This window comes from Triticum dicoccoides, chromosome 1A, assembly GCF_002162155.2.
Source record: "Triticum dicoccoides isolate Atlit2015 ecotype Zavitan chromosome 1A, WEW_v2.0, whole genome shotgun sequence".
NCBI classification, from domain to species: Eukaryota; Viridiplantae; Streptophyta; class Magnoliopsida; order Poales; family Poaceae; genus Triticum; species Triticum dicoccoides.
The window spans coordinates 20,875,914-20,888,363 of record NC_041380.1 but is presented as its reverse complement, the minus strand read 5'-3'; positions in this window follow the sequence as shown (position 1 = coordinate 20,888,363).

Here is a 12,450-nt window from a genome sequence, read left to right as displayed (position 1 = left end):
GAACCTACGATCTATGGAGAAGCGATGGTGGGCCCGTATTCCGACAAATGGTTAGAAGCCATGAAATCTGAGATAGGATTCATATATCAGAACAAAGTATGGACTTTGGTGGACTTGCCCGATGATCGGCAAGCCATTGAGATAAATGGGTCTTTAAGAAGAAGACGGACGTGGGTGGTAATGTTACCGTCTATGAAGCTCGACTTGTGGGAAAGAGTTTTTTCACAAGTTCAAGGAGTTGACTACGATGAGAATTTCTCACCTGTAGCGATGCTTAAGTCCGTCGGAATCATGTTAGCATTAGCTGTATTTTTCGATTATGAAATCTTACAGATGGATGTCAAAACAAGTTTTCTTACCAGTTTTCGTAAGAAAAGTTGTATGTGATACAATAAAAGGTTTTGACGATCCTAAGAATGCTAAAAGGTATGCTAGCTCCAGCAATCCTTCTATGGACTAGAGCAGGCATCTCGGAATCGGAATATATGTTTTGATGGAGTGATCAAAGCTTTTAGGTTTATACAATGTTTGCTAGAAACTTGTATTTACAAGAAAGTGAGTGGGAGCACTACAACATTTCTGATAAGTATATGTGGATGACATATTGTTGACCCGAAATAATGTAGAATTTCTGGAAAGCATAAACGGTTGTTTGAAGAGTGATTTTCAAAGGAAGACCTGGATAAAGCTGCTTACATATTGGGCATCAGGATCTATAGAAATAGATCAAGACGCCTGATGATACTTTTAAAGGACGCACACCTTGACATGTTTTGGAAGGAGTTCAAAATAGATCAGTCAAAGAAGGGGTTCTTACCTGAGTTGTAAGGTGTCAAGTTGAGTAAGACTCAAAGATTGCCACGGCAGAAGAAAGAGGAAGGACGAAGGTCGTCCCCTATGCTTTTGTCATAGGCTCTGTACAATATGCCATGCTAAGTGCCGCACCTGATGTGTGCCTTGCCACATGTCTGGCAAGAGGGTACAAAGGTGATCTACGAGTGGATCACCAGATAGCGGTAAAAATTATCCTTAGAGGAATAAGGAAATGTTTCTCGGTTATGGAGCTGATAAAGAGTTCAACATAAAGAGTTACGTTGATGCAAGCTTAACACCTATCCGGATAGCTCTTAGTAGAGATACCGGATACGTATAATGGAGCAACAATTTGGAATAGCTCCAAGTGGAACGTGGTAGCAGCATCTACGATATAAAGTTTTGCGAAATACATAGGGATCTGAATATGGCAAGACCCGTTGACTACAACCTCTCTCACAAGCATAACATGATCAAACCCAGAACTCTTTGAGTGTTTATCACATAGTGATGAGAACTAGATCATTGAGTCTAGTAAACTCTTGGATGTTGGTCACATGGCGATGTGACCTGTGAGTGTTAATCACATGGCAATGTGAACTAGATTATTGACTCTAGTGCAAGTGGGAGACAATTGGAAATATGCCCTAGAGGCAATAATAAATTAGTTATTATTATATTTCCTTGTTCATGATAATCGTTTATTATCCATGCTAGAATTGTATTGATAGGAAACTCAGATACATGTGTGGATACATAGACAGCACCATGTCCCTAGTAAGCCTCTAGTTGACTAGCTCGTTGATCAATAGATGGTTATGGTTTCCTAACCATGGACATTGGATGTCGTTGATAACGGGATCACATCACTAGGAGAATGATGTGATGGACAAGACCCAATCCTAAGCCTAGCTCAAAGATCATGTAGTTCGTATGCTAAAGCTTTTCTAATGTCAAGTATCATTTCCTTAGACCACGAGGTTGTGCGACTCCCGGATACTATAGGAGTGCTTTGGGTGTGCCAAACATCACAACGTAACTGGGTGGCTATAAAGGTACACTACAGGTATCTCCGAAAGTATCTGTTGGGTTGGCACGAATCGAGACTGGGATTTGTCACTCCGTGTAACGGAGAGGTATCTCTGGGCCCACTCGGTAGGACATCATCATAATGTGCACAATGTGACCAAGGAGTTGATCACGGGATGATGTGTTACCGAATGAGTAAAGAGACTTGCCGGTAACAAGATTGAACAAGGTATCGGGATACCGACGATCGAATCTCGGGCAAGTATCGTACAGCTAGACAAAGGGAATTGTATACGGGATTGATTAAGTCCTTGACATCGCGGTTCATCCGATGAGATCATCGTGGAAAATGTGGGAGCCAACATGGTTATCCAGATCCCGCTGTTGGTTATTGACCGGAGAGTTGTCTCGGCCATGTCTACATGACTCCCGAGCCCATAGGGTCTACACACTTAAGGTTCGATGACGCTAGGGTAATAGGGAAAGTATGTACGCGGTTACCGAATGTTGTTCGGTGTCTCGGATGAGATCCCGGACATCACGAGGAGTTCCGGAATGGTCCAGAGGTAAAGATTTATATATGGGAAGTCCTGTTTTGGTCACCGAAAAAGTTTCGGGTGCTATCGCTAACGTACCGGGACCACCAGGAGGGTCCTGGGGGTCCACCAGGTGAGGCTACCTGCCCCAGAGGGTTGCGTGGGCCAAGTGTGAGAGGGGACCAGCCCCAGGTGGGCTGGTGCGCCCCCCACCAGGGCCCAAGGCGAAGATAGAAGGGAAAATGGGGAAACCCTAGGCTCAGATGGGCCTAAGGCCCACCTAGTGGTGCGCCCCCCTCTCTCCCCCCTTGGCCGCCCCCTAGATGGGATCTAGGGCTGGCCGCCACCCCTAGGGGTGGAAACCTAGGTGGGGGCGCAGCCCCTCCCTTTCCCCTATATATAGTGGGTGTTTTGGGCTGCCATACACACGATTCAATCTCCCTATTTGGCGCAACCCTACCCCTCTTCCTCCTCGTCTCTCGTAGTGCTTGGCGAAGCCCTGCTGGAGTCCCGCGCTCCTCTACCACCACCACGTCGTCGTGCTGCTGCTGGATGGAGTCTTCCCCAACCTCTCCTTCTCCCCTTGCTGGATCAAGGCGTAGGAGACGTCACCGGGCTGTACGTGTGTTGAACGCGGAGGTGCCGTCCGTTCGGCACTAGGATCATCGGTGATTTGGATCACGACGAGTACGAATCCATCAACCCCGTTCACTTGAACACTTTCGCTTAGCGATCTACAAGGGTATGTAGATGCACTCTCCTTCCCCTCGTTGCTAGATTACTCCATAGATTGATCTTGGTGATGCGTAGAAAATTTTGAATTTCTGCTACGATCCCCAACAAACCCCCCTCACTCCGGCCGCCCCCGACAACTCCGGCGCCGACCTCCCCGGTGATCCTCGAGAACCGTGCTGCTACAGTACCCCCCAGATCCAGATCTGGATCTCGGGTTGACTTTTATCCCCAACCCTAATTATTTTGCTATGTTCATCAAGTCGTAACTTTGCATCCGTAGATCCGTTTTGGGCATATAGCATATCGAAATGTTCGTCTCAGAGAGCACATCATTTCATCTCATTGCATCATTTTCATTTGAGTTCATCGTGATGCCCGAAATGCTGTTGGAAGAGTGCTAATTGAGATAATTATCAGATCTGCTGCTCCAAATAGCTATTTGTCATTTTTGCCATGATTATTGTGTGCATGATATGCCCCTGAGCTCTACATGTGTTTTGTCATATGCTTTGTCATCTTTCCAGTGGTGCTATCCATGTATTTTTGTGATGTGTGTGGTGACTAGCACAAGCTAGCAAAGTGGTGCATTCGTTAATGCTGATTTCAGGGACTTAGCAATTCCACTAAGTCCTTGATCTGTTTTTATCAATATGCCATATGTTCATGTTGTTTCCTAGTGATCCGTGCCTCTTTTTAGGATGATCAGTAAGGATGTTTTGTTAATCTTGTAGTGCTCTATCCATCCATGTCTTTGTTTGCAATTATTGAGCATCCTAGCTTGAGTCAATCGAGCTCTACTTTTGCTATTTCGTGAATCTGGGCAGATTGTCTACTTGTTAGCGATTTTGCCGAGGATGTTGTAGTTGATCCGTGCATGCTATGTTATTGTTCTTGCCATGTCTAGCTTGTATAATGTGTATTCTTGATGGGTGCATGCTTAGATTGTCATGACATGCTCTGTAGTGAGTGCATCGAGCTCGTAAACATGCCTACTTGATATCTGATTTGCATGTTCCAGTTTTTCACTAAGTCTGTGATCTGATTATGTTTTTGCCATGTTCACATGCTTGCAATTGTATTTTTTGATCCCTTTTGTCTCAAGGTCACTAAGGGACTTTTGTTAAGCTCTTTGAGTAGCTCCATGCCATACTTTACTTTGCCATGTTAAGTTCCTATAGCATCTAGTTTTCATGCTCCAAAGTGTGCTACCTGATCTGAAATTCCAGACAAGTGTTACTTTCACTAAGTCTGAAATCTGTTTACCAATTGCTCTTTTGCCATGCTTGTTTGAACCTGTTAATGGATGAGTTGGCCATAGCTCAGTGTTTATCTTTTGTCAAGCATCATGAGTGGATCCCTGCCATATATTTTGTTGTCATGTGTGAGTGCTGTAGCATATTTATCTTGTTGCATTTAGTTGGCTACTTGCTGTTTATCGCAGACCGGTGCCATACTTGTTTTCCTTGCCATTTCCATGTTGAGGCTAGGTTCATTCATTCCTTGCCAAATCTTGCATATGCATCACATATCGCATCCCGCATAGCATACCATATTTGCATCATGTTGTTCGAGCATTTGCACGTGGTTGATTGTGTTCCTCTTGCTTGTTTGTCTTGTTTGGGTAGAGCCAAGATACGAGTTCGCTAACGAGGAGCTCGTTGAGTTTGCTTTCGAGGATCCAGTCAACTCTGACAACTTTGCAGGCAAGATGATCATACCCTCGAAATCACTTCTATCTTTGCTTTGCTAGATGCTCGCTCTTTTGCTATGCCTATGCTACGATGCCTACCACTTTCTTATCATGCCTCTCAAATTGCCTTGTCAAACCTCTAACCCACCATGTCCTAGCAACCCGTTGATTGGCTATGTTACCGCTTTGCTCAGCCCCTCTTATAGCGTTGCTAGTTGCAGGTGAAGATTGGAGATCGTTCCTTGTTGGAACATTATTTTCTTGTTGGGATATCACTATATTATCTTGTTATCTTAATGCATCTATATACTTGGTAAAGGGTGGAAGGCTCGGCCTTTTGCCTAGTGTTTTGTTCCACTCTTGCCGCCCTGGTTTCCGTCATATCGGTGTTATGTTCCCGGATTTTGCGTTCCTTACGCGGTTGGGTAATAATGGGAACTCCTTGACAGTTCGCCTTGAATAAAACTCTTCCAGCAATGCCCAACCTTGGTTTTACCATTTGCCACATAGCCTCTTTTTCCCTTGGGTTTCCGGAGCCCGAGGGTCATCTTATTTAAACCCCCCCCCCCCGGGCCAGTGCTCCTCTGAGTGTTGGTCCGAACTAGAGTCCTGTGCAGCGCCCCCTCGGGGAAACTCGAGGTTTGGTTTTAGTTGTATGGAGAGCTCATCTAAGTGTGCCCTGAGAACGAGATATGTGCAGCTCCTATCAGGATTTGTCGGCACATTCGGGCGGTGTTGCTGGATTTGTTTTAACTTGTCGAAGTGTCTTGTAGAACCGGGATACCGAGTCTGATCGGAATGTCTCGGGAGAAGGTATATCCTTCATTGACCGTGAGAGCTTGTCATGGGCTAAGTTGGGACTCCCATGCAGGTATTTGAACTTTCGAAAGCCGTGCCCGCGGTTATGGGCAGATGGGAATTTGTTAATGTCCGGTTGTAGATAACTTGAACCTTAACTTAATTAAAATGAATCAACTGTGTGTGTTACCGTGATGGTCTCTTATTGTCGAAGTCCGGGAAGTGAACACGGTGTTGGAGTAATGTTTGCCGTAGTTGGTTCTCTAGTTCTTCGTTCGTGCTTTGCCTTCTCTTCTCTCTCTCTTTTGCGAACAGGTTAGCCACCATATATGCTAGTCGCTTGCTACAGCTCCACATATTACCTTAGCTTACCTATAAGTTTAAATAGTCTTGATCGCGAGGGTGCGAGATTGCTGAGTCCGTGTGGCTCACAGATTACTTCGAAACCAGATGTAGGGCCTGATGACTCCGTTCCAGATGATGCGCTTGAGCTCAAGTGGGAGTTCGATGAAGCCTCCCGTCGTTACTATGTGTCTTTCCCTGATGATCAGTAGTGGTGCCCAGTTGGGGCGATCGGGACCGTGTCACATGTTGGGTTGGTCTTTTATTTTGGCACCGTAGTCGGGCCATGAGTGATTGGATGATTAATGCTATTTATGTACTTTGTTTGACGTGGCGAGTGTAAGCCAACTATGTTACTTCCCCTTTTATTATTTATATTACATGGGATGTTGTGAAGATTGCCTAATTTGCGACATTGCTTTCAATGCGGTTATGCCTCTAAGTCCTGCTTCGACACGTAGGAGATATAGCCGCATAGAGGGTGTTTCAAATATACTCAGCCTCGCAAGATGACTGTGCAACTATCCTTTGCTTATGTGATGCCCAAGAAATCGGACTGCACCCGAGGAAGAAGAAGATCCCCGACGTGCTCTTCCGATCATCGACGTCACCGGCATGATCACTGTCACTGTACCCCATCAATTCAGGCTCTCCGCCAGTATGTTTCTCATATCTCAGCCCATAGTCCGCCGTCCCGCTGATGTACCGAAGTACATGCCTGACGGCCGCCATGTGCTGTGTGGTGGGTGATTCCATGTACCTACTGACGATGCCCACTGCGTAGGCAATATCCAGCCTTCTGTTGACAAGGTATCTGAGGCTGCCCACCACGCTACGATACGCAGTGGCATCCTCCGGCGAGCTGCCATCTTCCTTTGACAGGCTGAGCCGATTCTCCATGGGCGTAGAGCGCGGATTGCACCCCTTCAAGCCAAAATCCTCGATGATCTTGCAGGCGTAGCTGCTCTGACAGATCGTGACCGCCATCCTGGACTGCTCCACCTCGACACCGAGGTAGTACGACAGCAAGCCAAGATCGCTCATGCTGAACTTCTCCATCATCTGTGCCTTGAAATCTTTGATCTTGTCAACACGGCTGTCGGTGATGATCAGGTCATCTACGTACACCCCCACAAGCAGAGATGCATCTCCGGCCAGCTTGCGGTAGACGTCGTGCTCGTATGGGCTGCGCTCGAACCCCAGCTCTAGAAGGGTGGCGTCCAGCTTGGAATTCCAAGCCCTCGGTGCCTGTCGCAGACCGTAGAGCGCCTTGCGCAGACGGAGCACGCTCCGGCCGCGATCCGCACCGTCGTACCCCGGTGGCTGCTGCACGCACACCTCCTCGGCGAGATCTCCATTGAGAAACGCCGACTTCACATCCATGTGATGTACTTCCCAGCCGCTGTGCGCCGTTAGTGCGAGCAGAACACACACCGTCTCCATCCGCGCGACCGGCGCGAACACCTCATCATAGTCGATGCCCTGCCTCTGTGCATAACCCTTTGCCACTAAGCAAGCTTTGTACTTGATAATCTTACCTTGGGGATCTTTCTTCACCTTGTAGACCCATTTAAGGCCTATGGCGTGGTAGCCACTCGGGAGCTCGATAAACTCCCAGGTCCGGTTCTCCGTGATCTCCTTCATCTCGGCGTCCATGGCCTCCTTCCAGCATGCCTCGCCCAGGGCCTGCTCGATGTTGGCTGGCTCCTCCGCCGCAACGAGGCACAACCCACTGTACTCCAACGTGACAGGCTGGGCGTGCTCGACAGCGTCCTCCACGGTGCGGTACCGAAGAGGGGCACCGTCCTCCACGTACGTCTCGCCCGTGGTTGGTGTGACAAACTGCACCAGCGAGGGCGTGGCTGGTTCTCCTGGTGTCGGTGGTGAGGGCGTCGGCGGTGCAGGCGTGGGTGGAGGTGAGCCTCGAGTGTGCAGCTCCCCGCCGTCGCAGTGGACGGCAGTGGTGTCGATGTGGTACTCCACCGTGAATGTGCTGACCGCTGCACCCGTGGTCACTGCATCAGGCGCACCGCTCGAAACCCAGGGAACATGTTCCTCGAACAACACATCGCTGGTGATGTGCAGCTTGCGGGTGGCCGGGTCATACACGCGGTACGCCTTGCTGCCATCCTCATAGCCAAGAAACACCATTGGAGCCGACCGATCAGAGAGCTTGCTAGTACCTGGGCCGATATGCTTGACGTGTACTCTGCAGCCAAATGTGCGGAAGTAGCTGACGTTTGGCCGTCGCCCATGCCACGCCTCATATGGCGTGACTCCGTCCAGTGCGCGCGTCGGCGATCGATTGAGTATGTGGACCGCCGTCTTCACCGCCTCTGCCCAGAAGACAGAGGGCACGTTCATCACGTTAAGGAGACAACACGCCATCTCCACCACCGACTGGTTGCGCCTCTCGACGACGCCATTTTGTTGCGGAGAGTAGGGCGCCGTCGTGTACCGCTTCACACCAGACTCATTGCAGAAGCTTGCGAACGCCATGGAGTTAAACTCGCCGCCACGGTCGCTCCCGAAGGCCATTAGCTTCAGGCCACGCTCATTTTCAGAGATCGCCTTGATCTTGCGGAAGTACTCCAGGGCCTGGTCCTTTATCCGCAACATCTCCACCCACATGAACCTGCTATGGTCATCCACGATGAGCAAAAAATATCGGTTACCGGCTACAGTCGCTGGTGAGATTGGCCCGCAGAGATCTCCATGAAACAGCTCTAGAGGCTGCTCCGCCCTATACACCGAGGCTGACGGGAATGGCTTCCTGTGCATCTTGCTAATAGTGCAGCCGGAGCAGACCTGATGCACTTGATCCACTGCAGGCATGCCACTGACCATGCCCTTCGTGCCCAGATCATGGAGAGCACGAAAATGCAGATACCCGAACCTCGCGTGCCATTGCCACGCAGTGTCACCTGATCTTGCTAGCATGCAGACGGGTTCAGTGATGTTCAGTTTCATTACATAGAGCCTGTTCCCTGTCCGCTTGACACGCACTAGTAGGATCCTTTCCTGATCATACACACACATCTCGCCGTCCTCGACAACAGTCTGACAGCCAATTTCATCAAGTTGTCCAATGCTTATGATGTTGCTACAAAGGTTGGGGATATAATATACCTTGGACAGTACACGGTGTGAGCTATTTCTGCATTTGAATAGCACGGAGCCTCTGCCTTTGATCTGTACTGACGAGCCATTGCCAAACTTCACGAAGCCGGTCACTGACTCATCTAGAGTGGCAAACGCGACGTGATCGTCTGTCATGTGATTGCTCGCCCCTGTGTCCAGGTACCAGCCATTGCGCGGCGCCTCTTGGGGAACCACTTTCTTCTCGTTGAGGTAGACAGACTGGTTCGCCGGCTCGTCCAGCGTGAGTGTCAAGCCATAGCAGACAACCAAGAGTAGTCCTGGCTCCTCCTCCTGCACTTGCGCCACGTTCGCCTCCTCTCGCCGCGCTTGCGCGGCTTGCGGCAGTCCTTGGACATGTGTCCTTGAATCCCACAATTGTAGCAGGTCCCTTTGAAATGGTTACCGCCACTGGCCGCGTTGCCGTTGGGCACGGCATCTTTGCCTTTTCCGCCGCACTGACCTCGGCCACGGCCGCCACCGCGGCCTGCGGCCTTCACGCGAGATGACTCGCCTTGCCTCTTCTCCTTCGTGCGTGCCGCCCATTCTTCGGCAGTGTACAACAGGCTGCCGCCGGCATGCGAGTCGCTGTCGTTCCCGTACCGCTCCTCGGCAGCCTTAAGGCGCCCCGTCAGGTCCTCAATGCTCAGTATGCTGTGGTCAACGAGCCTCTCAATCGCGAGAGTGATCTGCGAGTCGCGCGGCGGCACGACTCGCAGAAACTTGTGGACGGCCCTCTCCTCAGTGACCTTGTCACCAAGGATGTTGAGGCTGGTGATCATGGATCCCAACCGCATCGCGAAATCATCCACGGACTCGCCACCGTGAAACTCGATGGTCTCAAAGTCCCGCGCCAACGATTGAGCCTTAGCAGCGCGCACGCGGTCACCGCCGATGCGCATGGTGGCGATCGCGTCCCACGCCGCCTTCGCCGTTGTCTTGATGGCCAGCGTGCCCACCATCTCGGGTGGCACCGCTCCAAGGATGGCCTCCAGTGCCATACAATCCTCGTGGAAGTCGACGTCGCCATGCTTGATGGCGTCCCAGTAGCCCCGCGCCTCCAGCTTCACCTTTATCAAGAGCGACCAATTGTTGTAGTTCGTCTTGGTTAGCATCGGCCAGTTCCTCGGTCCAGACTCCCGGATCACCTTCTGCACCACCGGCGCCGCCAGCTCGCGGCCGCGGATCGTGCGGCTCCGTCCGCGTCGCGGGGGAGAACGGGATGGTGATCGTGAACGGCACGGCGGCGACTTCGAGGGTGACTTCGACCCTGACCTGTCACCCTTGTCCGTTTGCACCGGCTTCTTGCCGCCGGCCATGTCGATAGGATCTCCGACAAGGCTCTGATGTCAGTTGTCGTTGCAGATCGGCAACTCGCTCGTGCTCACAGAGGTGGAAGAGCAAGAACGATACACGCACACACGCTCAGGTTTTTCTTTTGCGCTGTGCCCAAACTGGCTCACAGCTTTTCTGTTTTCTCTTCATCTTATTCAGTGCTTACAACGCGGATCGCCGGCTGACCCGGCTCCATCGCCACGCCGCGCTACGATCGCGCCATCCCACGATCTCCACGGCGTGCCCTAACAAACCCAGCGCTAACCCCTTAGTCGCAGCGTGAACGCAGCACGCCTCTGACCCAAAGCAAATCTCAATGAATAAGCAAACTTGATGGGCCTACTAACTAATGTAGCCCACTTAACAGAAAAAACAAATAAACTGGCGACGTGATTAACACAACAGAAATCATACCTAGTATAGTAATTTAGGAACCAGAAAAGAAATAAATCCCTGATACGCCTTTTCTAAAATCATACCTAGTATAGTGTTATCCTTTGTAGTAGGAAAGGCATTGGTGTATCTGAACTGAAGAATATGTTTGAATTTTGAAGGTCTTATATCGTCCGGTGTGATCCATGACCCAAAAATCTTTGCCTTGAAGACTGGCATGGGAGCTGCAACAATTGCTCAGTTTGCGGGGAAAATCTCGCCGTCGACGATAAATGACGCGTCCGTCCAATATGCCTGATCAAGTAAGTAGCCGACACGGTTCTTGGTATCGGAAGGCGACACAGTCGCAGGGGTATAACGCCTGATGATGGCGGTGCATAAGAATGTGGTGTGTCCGTCAATAACATAGTTATCCTCAAGGACCGTTGTGGCCACAAACGGATTCCATCCCTAATCATCAAGGTATCTAGGGTCGCCCATGATGAACTCTTTAAGATCAGTCTTTACTCGTATTTTGGATGGTTTGTCTTCTCTATCCTTTATGAAGGCGACAAAGTTGGTGCGTATGGTTCTGGAGTCACTCATGTGCCCAAGGTAGATAGAAACATGATTTAACATGTCATCCTTGTAGTACCTTGCCGGTCCCCACGGGTAATGTTGATCCTCCACAAGTGTTTGCCGATGGAGAGGACCTGAGAAGAGACGACCTCGTCGATGCTAAGGTGTTTGACTTGTTCATAATCTACCCTGAAGTGCAGGGAAGCAGAATCCAACAAAGTGGTCGTCATCAATGCCGGAAGTGCTGTGATTCTTGTGTGTGCTTTACCCACGGTACTATCAAATCAAACAACAGTTAAGTACACCAGTCCTCAAACCAGAAAATAAAAAGAAACGTTTACACACAGGACGATCCAAATGAGAGTCAATCCACTAGTTGGCTGCTGGCTAGCCACTGGAGGTGGATGCGGGGACGTTTAGTGGTGAGGCTGCTCGCTCCGATCCTTGCCGAAGCCATCGCACATCAGGTGTGTTCGCCTCTTGTGCTCTACTCTCTCTTTGGCTTGCTCCTTTGGTGGCTAGGGTTCGATCTATAGCTGTCCCCAACGTATTGCTCCTGTTCTCCAGAGTCCTATTGTGCTGTTTGTTGTTGATTACTATGCAATAATTATCGTTTAGAATGCTTGGGTTTGTTCCGATGTATATCTCCCGCAAGGAAAAAATAGTGTGCCATGACAAAATAGTAAACCCTTAAAATTTACTATAGAGAAGCTATATCATACTTTAGCGAACGATTGTACGCTAATTTCATTAAGCAAGACATTGCTCAGAATGCTATACGTACCGTGCCATTAGCGGTGCTATAGTGAGCTATTTTTTCTGTGATCTCTTGTAATCTACCATATATACGAGATAAGAGGAACATCACATGTGTGGTGAATTTCCTGAGAGTAGTTTTCCCATACTTATACGAATACCCGAGGCCTATCAAAAGTTTGGAACTAGTTTAAGATTCATACGTGTAGGTTTGCCATTTTGAGCCTTGAATAGCAACCTAAGCTCCGGGGCAACCATCCAAGCCTGGGGACCGTTGAGCAAGGGACCCTGGTGAGCGAAAGCGTGACACATGGTAGCTCGCGCGGC